Source organism: Pavona decussata, unplaced genomic scaffold (assembly GCF_977016875.1).
Source record: "Pavona decussata unplaced genomic scaffold, jaPavDecu1.1 SCAFFOLD_122, whole genome shotgun sequence".
Lineage (NCBI taxonomy): Eukaryota > Metazoa > Cnidaria > Anthozoa > Scleractinia > Agariciidae > Pavona > Pavona decussata.
The window spans coordinates 1,074,977-1,086,519 of record NW_028145536.1 but is presented as its reverse complement, the minus strand read 5'-3'; positions in this window follow the sequence as shown (position 1 = coordinate 1,086,519).

Genomic DNA, 11,543 nt, shown 5'->3' with positions numbered 1-11,543 from the left:
CCCACGATCCCTCTTCCAGACGGATTTGCGTCCAGCCTCCCCAAAGTTTGTGGAATTGGCAATGTTGTATAAAGTCACTATGCAATTGTATTATTTGGGAAAGTCCTGATAATGGGCAAAAGAAGATCTGCTTTATAGAATATATAGTTACAAGGCTTGGAATAGCGTCGTATTCAATGGCTTAAAGCTCTTCGTCGGCCTACAGAGCACTTTTTTCACTGTGAACGATTAAAAGAGGTTACATCGTGTAGCGTGGAATGAAGGATATTTTAATAATCAATCTCCAAATACATCTTATCCTTTGAGTTTGGGCATAATACGCGCTGATTTAATCCTTGCGTATCATTTTTCCAAGATCCGCACTGTTAAGAAGAAAATTAAGCAACAAATATATCTGCAAAACCATAGCATTAGGCATCTATAATTGCATTTCGTTTTATCCGTCACTAAGCGACAATGCTCAGCGATAATCGTGTCCATAAAAATGACATGATAAAGCGATAGTAATTAAGGGTGCGTTCGATTGACCCTATTCCGGAATTGGAATACATGCAATGATGACAAGAAATCACTCATTAGGTACTTGTTGAGTTAATTGAATACAAAATCGCTCTTAAATTGTTATGTGGCAGGGAACGTTTGCAGAAATGTCTTTCCAAATTTACCAAAAAGCGAAATCTAACAGCTATTTCGCTTATTCTTATTCCGAAGTACGGTCAATCGAACGTAACCTAAGGGTACTTTTTTAACGCCAATCGGTGAACGTTCGTCGCCGGCCTGAATAAGTCGCACCGTTAATATTCCAATGATAAGACATTTTTCTTCAGACCTGAACGCCATATCCCTCATAATCTCACGGTCTTGCCCAAAACTCGTAGGTCGCCCGATCGATTATCTGCGCATGTCCCCCAGGTCTCCTGTGAATTTGTCTTTGCGGCATCTTAGGGGTATTTTTATTGTGCGTATGATTTTGTTTATAGCCGTTGGAAAGGTTTCGAAAACAAAATAACCCAAATAATCTTGTTCTAGCCCATTTCGAACCTCATTATCTCTGACTGGAAAATTTATTAGGTTTTTCTTTTAACTAAGCGCTTACGATTTCCCGTAGATTTGTAAGAAGACGAAACATGAATAACGAAGCCGCGAAACATGCCGAATAACGAAGCTGCTAGAAGTTCGATGGCATCTTTTCTAGTTTAATTTTAATAAATATTTTAGGTGACTTTACCAAAGCTGAATTTGAGAAAATCTACGCCGGCGTAGATTTTTCTCTTAATGAAGAGATTCATTTACGAGTGGCAGCTGTCTCTCGCCCCTCAGACGCTCCTTGTTTGAAATTAAATTTTTCAAGTTGAATTTAATATCCGATAGTGCTTTTTTCTGTTCCTTGCGTTAGTGGAATATTCCTGAGATTTCCTGACGTAGCCTGAATTAAGTTGGCCGATACTCATGGATTGGACAGTTTTTAAATCAAATGTTCACCTCTAACTAATGCAAAATATATACGTACTATGATGCTTATCAACAGATGATTGCAACGATTCTTAAGCTGATGAATTGCAAACTATCTCGGCCTGTTGTTTACATTAAAAATATCAAGGTATCGGTGTGTTCGTACTCGATCTGATCTTGTACAAACTAACTTAAGCGTCTCTTAAGTCCGGTCTAAATACGATCTTCAATAAAGGGTATCGAAGGGTCACCTTTTTTTCCCTTTCATTAGTGGTAATCATTACACCGTCGTTGGATCGGTCAAGGGCTATCAAAATTGAGGACACTAGTGTTACGTTACCTCATTTCCAGCCTTGTGAGGAAAATCTTCGCACTTTTATGGAGATCAAACCCCTCTTTACAACAAATATTCACCGCATCAAGTAGAGCCGAAAACTCAATTTTTCATATTATTGTTTTCAGATCATAGGTTGATTAATATCCCTTACCCACTGTGAAAAAATAAAACTGAGTCAATACAGCTAAGATAACAGTTAGTCGGCACCGTCCAATGCTCGAGTAGAAAATTTTTAGTTTGCGTTATAAGTGATTTTATCCTTAGTGTCATTTGCACTGTTTCATTTGTTTTTATTGTCTTTAAGGGTTCACACTTTATATACCCAATTATTTATATTGTCTTGCGGTCTTTTTTTATCCATTCTAATGGCAAGAAACGTATAAGCAAACAAAAGAGATGATCCATTATGGTAAAAAGAAAAGGACAGGAAAACATTGTAATCTCAGCCTTGGTAAACAAAGCCATAATTTCCGAATTCAATCAGAAATTGATATATTTAGTTTGGTGAAATCATTGAAAATCCAATTTTGTACGAGATTGGTAAATCAAAGATGTTGATTGTTGCTTTCGAGCAATATCCGACGAGCTAAATATTTGTTGTCATCCGATAAAAATTTATTATATTTTAAAGCAAATCAGAGCTCGTCATCTCTATGAAATACAACGCGGTATTCGATGGTTTTTATGCACTTACAGAGCGTTAATTCCATGGCATGATCAATTTTACCAGCCAACCCGAATTTTAGCGTTAAATCAGTGTGTCCATCTTCAGAAGTTTGAACTTTCACAATAACTTTCTAACAAACAAGAAAACTCGAATTGATACAGTGAACTTTGCTTCGTTCATCACTTAAAAGCACCGAAGCGCTGTGAGAGCAGGTGTGGTTCCCATTTAGCCAAAATTTTCGGCTGGAAATTTCGGAAACTTTCCGTGTCAAAATCAGTGGAAGGGCTTTTTTTCCATCTGGGAGAAGAACTTCGTTTTCAGTTCCAAATTTGCGATCTCATTGGTAGACCAAAAATTTACATGATGGTGCAGTGATGGCGCAAAAGAGACAACAAAATTTGTGCAAATGGAACGGTAAATTCCCTTCCAGTCGGTTGAAATGGCAAAAAGGAGCACCTCTGAAGGTCACCCGTTTCTTCCTAGAAATTTCCGTTGGATCCGCACTTTCTATCTACATTTCAACCGTTTGAACCAAAAGTTTTCGTTAATGGAAAGCGCCCAGAAACTCAGGGACACTTTTGGTTTGGAAATTCGTGAACCAGGCGGCTCCAAATACGATACACTCCAGGCATACTGACACTTTACAGGAACTTGACCCTTTCAGGGTTATCTAAAAGCGATGAACAACCGGGATTTAATTGCAAGAGGTCGATAGCTGGAAAAAGACAGGAACTCCGCGTGATAGCGCTCAATTGAGCAGCGAGTTCAGGCCGCAATAATGCAGTGTTTACTGAATGTGGTTATGTTAGGGAAATTTCGGTCGTACTCGTATTCGAATTTATAGGGAATATTTCATATTTTTCCAAGTATATTTTGTGGCTTAAAGTTATATAGTCGAACCTGTATATAACGGCCACCCTCGGGACTTGAGGAACTGGCTGCTTAATACAGGTGGCCGCTTAATACAGGATCACTAAAAATACTAACTGGGCGTTGCCTAATGTCAATTTTAATGCTGTATCATACAAAAACATTTCATGCAAGGAAACGATAGGACAATCAACACTCTTTCAAGAGATCAATACTTTAAACAAAGTTCAGTGCCAACTTGTAACTTAACGGGTATAATATACGTAACACTGTGTAAAAGCACTGTGCAATAAGTTGTCCTCTACTCTTGTACGGTGTACAGTACTGTATTTCTAACTCACTTACTTACGTGACTTGCAGTTCACAACAAAATATAACGGTAATGTTGCTAATTAAAAGTAACAAAATATATAATAAAATTCTTCAAGTTAAAATAGGAATAGGGTAAGAATTACAGCGACTTAAACAAGTGGGACACGTGCGTTTGGCGCCTCGGAATTTGAAACTTTTGTTTGTAAAGCAAGTCGTTGACTGTCGGCACTGCCAGCGACAATTCCTGTTATCCATGGTACTGTGCATATGGCTTAGTTTCCATTCAAGGGTGGCCGCTTAATACAGGTAAAAATAACAAAGAAAGACAAACATGGGACTGCTACAGGGTGGCCGCGGCCGCTTAATAGCGGTGGCCGCCTAATACAGGTAACAAATACAGCGTTTGTATGCGCGAAAAATCGGGACTTTAAAAACTGGCCGCTTAATAGAGGGTGGCCGCTTAATACAGGGCCGTTATATACAGGTTCGACTGTATTATTGGTTCTATCGTAAACTGTTCAATTAGTAAGCCAGCATGCAATGGTAACCTTAGTTTTCGTTTTAGCTTTTCAGTAATTTGCCAAGTTGTCCAAGAGATCTTGAAAACCTTATCTTGCTCGTTACCAAACGGAAAATAATTAGAAAAGCCGACAGTAGCTAGGAAATATTTTTAATTTATTTTCTTTGATCTGAATATGGTTAATCAACTTATAGAGGTTCTAGAAGTGGTTCTTGAAGTAAATAGGTTTCTTTTCAAATGAATACTCTTAAAACTAAAGAGTTCCGTTTTGTAATTACGTTTTCTGGAGTATTGAGTGGGAATAATCATCAACTAGTTAGTTTGTCGTTTATTTTTAAGCCTTTACGGATCCCGCTCCTCTCTGTGTGTGAATAGCTCAACTCTACTAAGTCAGTTTCTTTGCGAACTGTGAAAACGGTAATTACGCGACACGAGCCGTTCACTCAGACACTTAGGAAAACTCATTTGCTACGTTTACGCACCTCAAGAACTTTTAATTTTAGGACAGTTGAATAGTGCAAGTTCTCCTTCATTAACAAGTGTAGTCGATAGTGAGGTTTAGGTGCTAACACTTGGCTTTTTAATCTTCTACACGTTATTCAAAGTACCGCCTCGTTCTCTTTAATTACTTTTCACATCCACGCGCATTATATTCCGTTAACAATGGATACATGTACAAATCGTATATACAACTCTGTATGTAGCGCTAAGTGATTACATGATTACAACCTTTACTGTTGGACGTACTTTTGTCAGTTCGACTTTCAGTAAACTACTGTTGGAACCAAAAGTGAAGTTGTCGCTGTTAATTCTGCCATCCAGTTGCGGCTAGATCTTGGTACCTCGAGGGAGTGACGGACCTTTCTCGCAAGCGAGCTCTTCTTTGAGTTAATTTCCCCCAAGAATTGTTGCAGAAGTGACCCATTGAAGTAAAGAATAGGCCGTAACGTTCCGTTTGCTTAGAGTGGAAACACCTCCCGTTTACTCATGGTTTTCTTATGGTATACTGGAAAATGTGCTACTCTAAATTAACATTATATTAGCGTATATACTAAATAATATTAAAAAATTTCTTGTTAAATGGCTATTTAGCGGAAAGTCGTCTGCCATCGATTTCATTGCTACGCGACCTCAAGAAGCTGTTAAACCGAAGACTGTCAAAATGTTGACCAATCGCGTCGTTAACTCATTGAACTTACTATCGTCAGTGCTTTTCGATCACGAGTGCTGAGGATTTTGAGCAATCAAATCAGTATGATTTCAGACATAGCATTGCTGGCTTGAAGAAGTCGGTAGCCACACCTTGTGATCGGGTTATGGCCTATTATGTAACTGCACTAAAGTCTTAAGTTCCTAGACAACTGAGCATCAGTTAGATCAACTATAGAGAGCTGAATTCTTTTGAAGTATAAGTATCTCCGCTTTAAAAGAGGCAAGGCACCTTATGTCACCGGCAATTTAAGACTACCAACTGCACGTTTATACGTCTCTTAGGCCTAGGGCAAACGTCGAATCTTAGTCGAACTTAATTCGTCGAACCTATTAATTTTGAAATAGGCGCATGAATGGTGCGACGTTTGCTTGAATTAAGTTCGACTCAAATTAATTGGTTCGACTCCAGCATAAGTTCGACTTGCCAAGTCGGATAATGCGACAGTGGTTCGGCGTTACAGCAAACGCCGTTCTAAACACGCGCTGAACTCAATTCATAAATCATGCAAATTACAAAATAATTGATTCAAATGTGATGGACTGCGCAAAAGTCACAAAAATACCGACTCCCCCATCTGCCAAACGCTATTTCCCCCCCCCTGACGAGCATGCGCTGTACAAAGACAATTTCGCCACCAAAAATGGCGAGCTATCGAGAGTCATTGCTGACATCGCACAGCGTGATGGAAATGTGTTTTTCGTGTTTCATGAACACTAAATATAAATGATTGAAATGCGAATTGCCTATTTGCAATAAATGCTCAGTGTTTAAGTGTTTTCTTTCTATTTTTCGCCATTAATTGCCAAAGAAGACCCCGACGAACACTGTATTTCGGCATTTCGCTAGCAAGTCCTAGCAATAACTAGCCGCACATCGAGTGAATAGGGACCTTACGAATGCAAGACGGTGACACCAACGCAAACGTCATTTGAAAGTATAACTTTATTTCATTTGTGCTACTTCGCGATTATTTTAACTCATTCAACTTGTATACACAAACGACAAACTAGCCAGGAACCAAATTGGTAGGAGTACCGTTCAAGTTAAGGAAGAGAATGAAAAATTCACTCCCGTGGGTTCACGTTCTCTACAAAACCTTGAATTTGGTCATTTCACGTTGTTGTTTTGCAGAGGACGACAAAGAAATGTACCAAAATTTAAAACGCACGTGCAGAGCGATTGTTTTTGCTCATTAATCTTTTTGTGTTGTGGCGTGTTTTCGTAAGGTCCCTAATAGCACGGGGACACGTGCTTATTCCCGTGTTTCACGAAGTGCAACTTGAGAATTAGGGTCGACGCAGGTTCGACGTTTGCTACCACACTGGAATTAAGTCGACTCTTTGTCGAACCTATTTTTAATAAATTCGACGCGACTTAGATTCGACGTTTGCCCTAGGCCTTAGTCACTCATGGCACGCCATTTTTGGCTGTATGTAAATATGCTTCAAATTGGCAAGAAATGAAATTTCACCAGAACAGTGGATGAAGTATAAGGTCACAATGTTTTCAACTCAGTCTCCAAACCTTCCGTAATTTATGCAGTTTTACCCTCCATAAAGACAAAAACATTAAAGTATATTATTTGAATTCTAAGCATTTGATTGACAACCAACTCCTTTGAAGGATAAGAATGGCAGGCAACAGCCAGCTGTCCCCCTTTTTGGGGGGGATGACACAGGCAAACTCGGATAAAGGAAATTCGAGTGCTCCTGTGAAAGATGAATAAAGTTTGAATATTTATAGGTCAATATTTATAGTTAAAAGACTGATAAAGAAATCTCTAGGTCCAGCGCACTCGAAGAAATAAATATATAAATAAATAAGTAAATGAAATTGTTGTTCATAATATTCGCTTGAGATTTACAATACTATTTACAAGGCTAAAAATAAAAATTATAAATAATTAAATATCATAATATTATAATATTCGTACTATCCAGTAACTGACAACCCTTGCGCAACTGGTCTGTCATCAAGGCATTGTTTAAATTGCTTTTCGGGGCTACAAAACGACAGCTTGTATTCCGTGCTACTGGTTTGTCTTCAAGGCGGGATTTAGATTGTACTACGCGGTAATTAAACGTTCCGTTTCTTTTGTAATCACCTAGTTGACGCCATTTCGGTTATCTTCTACAAATTCACACCTCGCGTAAACTAAAAAACGCAATTCTCAGTTCATTCAGGGCTATTTAACACAAAACTTCTCATGTGTGTGTAATTTCGCCTTTAAACCTAAAAGTATAGCCATTCGCGACTCAAAAATTAAATACCCTATTAATCCTACTATTAAGCCTCGAAACTAACATTGGCTGAACCTCACTGATGAACGACAACTGATGCATTAAAAGACATTAAACCCTAATTTGAGAACGGCAAGCTTTCAGTAGAACCAGGTTGTAGTCTGAAAAGGTGCTTTACATAGCTAGAGTAATTGTTATGGGTAGAAATGTGCTTCGTTTTTTTTTTTGATTGAAAGCAGCGTGCCGTTGGTAACATACATGTACCTTTGTCCTGAATGCCTGTTTACCCGGCACTTGTAATACGAAACTAAGAATGTTGAATAGCGCCCGTTAAATTAAATAGACTTAGTAATTTTTAATATGGTTCCATGTCCTGATACGTCAAATTATCATATTTGCTGCTTTTCTTATTTCTTTTAGTCGAAAGCGTTTAAATCTATGACGAAAATAGGCGGATTAACATAACGTGGCGAATTTGCAACTGAATTGTATGTCCACTGAATTTAATCCCATGACAATGTGCACTAATGAATACTACGAAAAATCCCCGTTCAATAAACTTGCCATTTTTAACTGAAAGCCGCGAATAAAAACTGAAAACTCAAAGATGTTTTCAGAGGTACTGGGCAATATAGCTCTTATGGTTTTCAGTAATTTGTCACTAGTTAACACTTTATTGAGGTTCGTATTAGTATACTCGCTTAAATAGAGACGATGTATAATCATGTCTTTCGCTAGATATCCGTTGCGGTTTTCGATAAATCCTTTTATTTTTCAGCAAAAAGACGCGAATTCAAGTATTTATGGTACTTAAGTTAGTTGTCTATGGATTTTAGCCAAAATTATTAAACGGATTAAAACAGATTGAAACTCAAAATTTACCAGATGATGCACTACCTGTCAAAGTCAGGTTTACAGGTTTATCGTAAGATTTCAAAATGGAAATTGCTCAATGAAACCTTCGGATTTCAACAATAGCCATTTTCCTATCCGTCTAAAGATTTCTCTAATTTGCATGCGTAAAAATAAACTAAGAATCTCAAAATCCAAAGTATATTTAGATTTGAGGAATTGCTCATAATTACGACGGAAATTCACGGAAACCAGGAAGCCAATTGTCTCCTTGTTTCCTTAGCTTCGCTTTTACTGGCACTATTTTGAAAGTGAAATTATTCAGACGTTTACAGTTCTGGCCGGGCTTTTTCACCATTTAATTAATAAAACAGATCTTGGCAAACTACACTGTTACCTTGAAATCTGAATATAAATAACCACATTGCTTACAAATACAAATTTTGTCGGTGGGTTTCGCTTTCGTGAATAAAAAAGTCCTTTTCCAAAGTAAAGATTCGATCGATACGTTCGAAAATCGAATATTGTGGATAATATTTTGGGGGCAATTCTTAGCAACAGTACTTTAATATTCCTAATTTTCGGTCGCGGCGTATCTTGAGCTTAATTGTGTTTCGGTTTTCACGACTGATAACTGTCTGCCGCAGGCGGATTCACCAAATGAGCACTTCATTTATATTGATTTGGAGAGACAGCAAGATAACGTCATAATGTACCTCAGTAAGCCTGAATGTGAAGGAGGAAAGAGTTTGATAAACAATAAATTTTCTCCCTGCATGGTGGCCATTTTTTGTTTTGAAATCGCTTACAAATAAACACAGTTCCCTTTGCGGGTTTATTTATATTGGCTAAGCACTCGTGTTTTTGTTTACGGCATGTTAGAGAACATCGAGGTACTGAAGCCCCAAAAAGCGAAAGATGCGTTGGTTAATTCACACCACCAATACAAAAAAAAGTACAAGCACTTCCCCAGCGCAGCGGATGGCCTCTCCCCTATTCGAAATTCTATCCCTTAAAATGTCGACAAGATAATACCATTTCATTTCCAATGTGATTTCAAAGACACAAAAACTAACAAATATATATATTTTTTACCTTATTGGAAGATGCGCCTCACCTTCAAGACTCCTTCAAGACTCCTATGTGAAATCAGTGACTGATATTATGATTTGCGAGTTTATGTGTTTGGCTTAAATACTGAGGTGTTTAAGCCCTGCCTTAAAATTTTAATATACATTTTGAATAAATTTTATATGGTTTCTCATCAGCCCAGATAAGCGAAGTCATTAGCATGCAATTACGAAATTCATTTACCATTCACTTGGAGCATTGACAAAAGGGTATTTGAGAATTCTTGTCCGCACGAAAGGGCCTTGTAAAAATCACAGCCCAAAATTACTCCACTTGAACAAAAATGAAGCCGTTTCTTAAGCCAAACCTGTTAATAAAATGTTTGAAAATTTCTTTAGTTCCAGACAAATATAAGATGTTCCCTATTTTAGGCAGAAAACCTATACAATGCCATTAATTATTCTGGACAATGTTCTTGCGATTCCCAAAGCATTTATTTCGGGTGCCCTGCTACCAACTGTCTTAATTGTAATTTCATTCTTTTTGGTACGAATAAATTATTGTTGTTTTTGCTCTGAAAGCTTTGCATTGAGATGAAATTGATGGGCAATTTTACGTTTATAAATCTAAATTTTAAAAGCAAAAGGTGAGAACTAAGAATATTGCTATTAATTTATCAAGTCGAAAAAATAGACCTTTTAAAATTGAATGTGTCTGCATATATTCACAAGTTGTCACGGAAATCCCACACGCCATTCCAATGACTAGCTTTCATCGAATTCGGCTTCCCATTATAATAAAAATGTCTGGAAAATATTATTTCCCCGTTTGAGAAAAATAAAAATAAAAAAAAGAAGAGACTATAGGATTCTTTACAGGCCTTCACTGTTAAATCTTTAAAAGGCTGATAGAAAACAATGTAGTTTGCTTTGACTAACGATGTATTATTTTCGAATTTAATCTCTTAGCTCTAATTTACTCGATTGTTACGCAAAACAAATGAAAGATATTTTATCAATGAAATTTAGCTGTCATCTTGTATTGCCAGCTGATAACTACGTTTGCCCTTGGCGCTGGAGTCTTGCAAACTAAATCGAGCATTGTTAAGCCGTTGAGCTTTGAACACAAAGTACACACAATTGTGAAAACAGCAAAATAACAAATGAATCGGGAATCAAGCAAAACTACTGAAAGGAACTGGTCTCCTCGTCTTCCGTGCATTTTCAAGAGTAAATTGTTTTCACAAACAGTAAGATAGACATTCTTTGTTAGCGCATGGGAAACGACAAGAGATTATCTCTTGGAAACGAACACTGCATCGCACAATTCGAAGACAAATCTCAATTTGCACGTCTATTCAAGCGAGATATTAATAGATTCAGACCCATTCAGTTCTGGTTCAAAATGAACCATTTCCGTCGATAAGAGAGCCCCCATAATAACGCCGATTTTCGTTATGAACTAATATTTTTAAAAGCGTAATTTTGTCGTGTTATCTGTTTGATGTGGGTAATTTTCTCACGGTGCCACTTCTATCATTTCGCCTGGATTACAACATTGAAGCATAATGACAATTAAATCTTATAATAAAAATTTGTCTTCAGACAAAAAGTTCATGTTTGTTATCAACCTCGATGTGCAAACCTATAATTGCATAAAGAAGAAGAAAGATTAAGTGTGGTAATATTTTTCTAACTACTTTATGTACATTTATTCTTTATAAATCTATAAGTATCGACAGGGAGTACATTAGTATTCTAAATAGCATTATATGTATTTTTTATGTAGAAAGACTTATCAACTCTCATGTCAAACCAAACCCATAATTTTATGAAGGAGAAAGGAAAGATTAAGTGGGGAATAATTTTCTCACGGCTTTTCCGACATTCATTCATTCGTTCGTTCGTGCGTTCGCGCGTGCGTTCGTTCCTTCTAAATCTGTTATTCCGAGAGAAAATTATAGAATCCTAAAGAGAAATTTGTGTCAATATTTGTTTAGATGTGGAAAG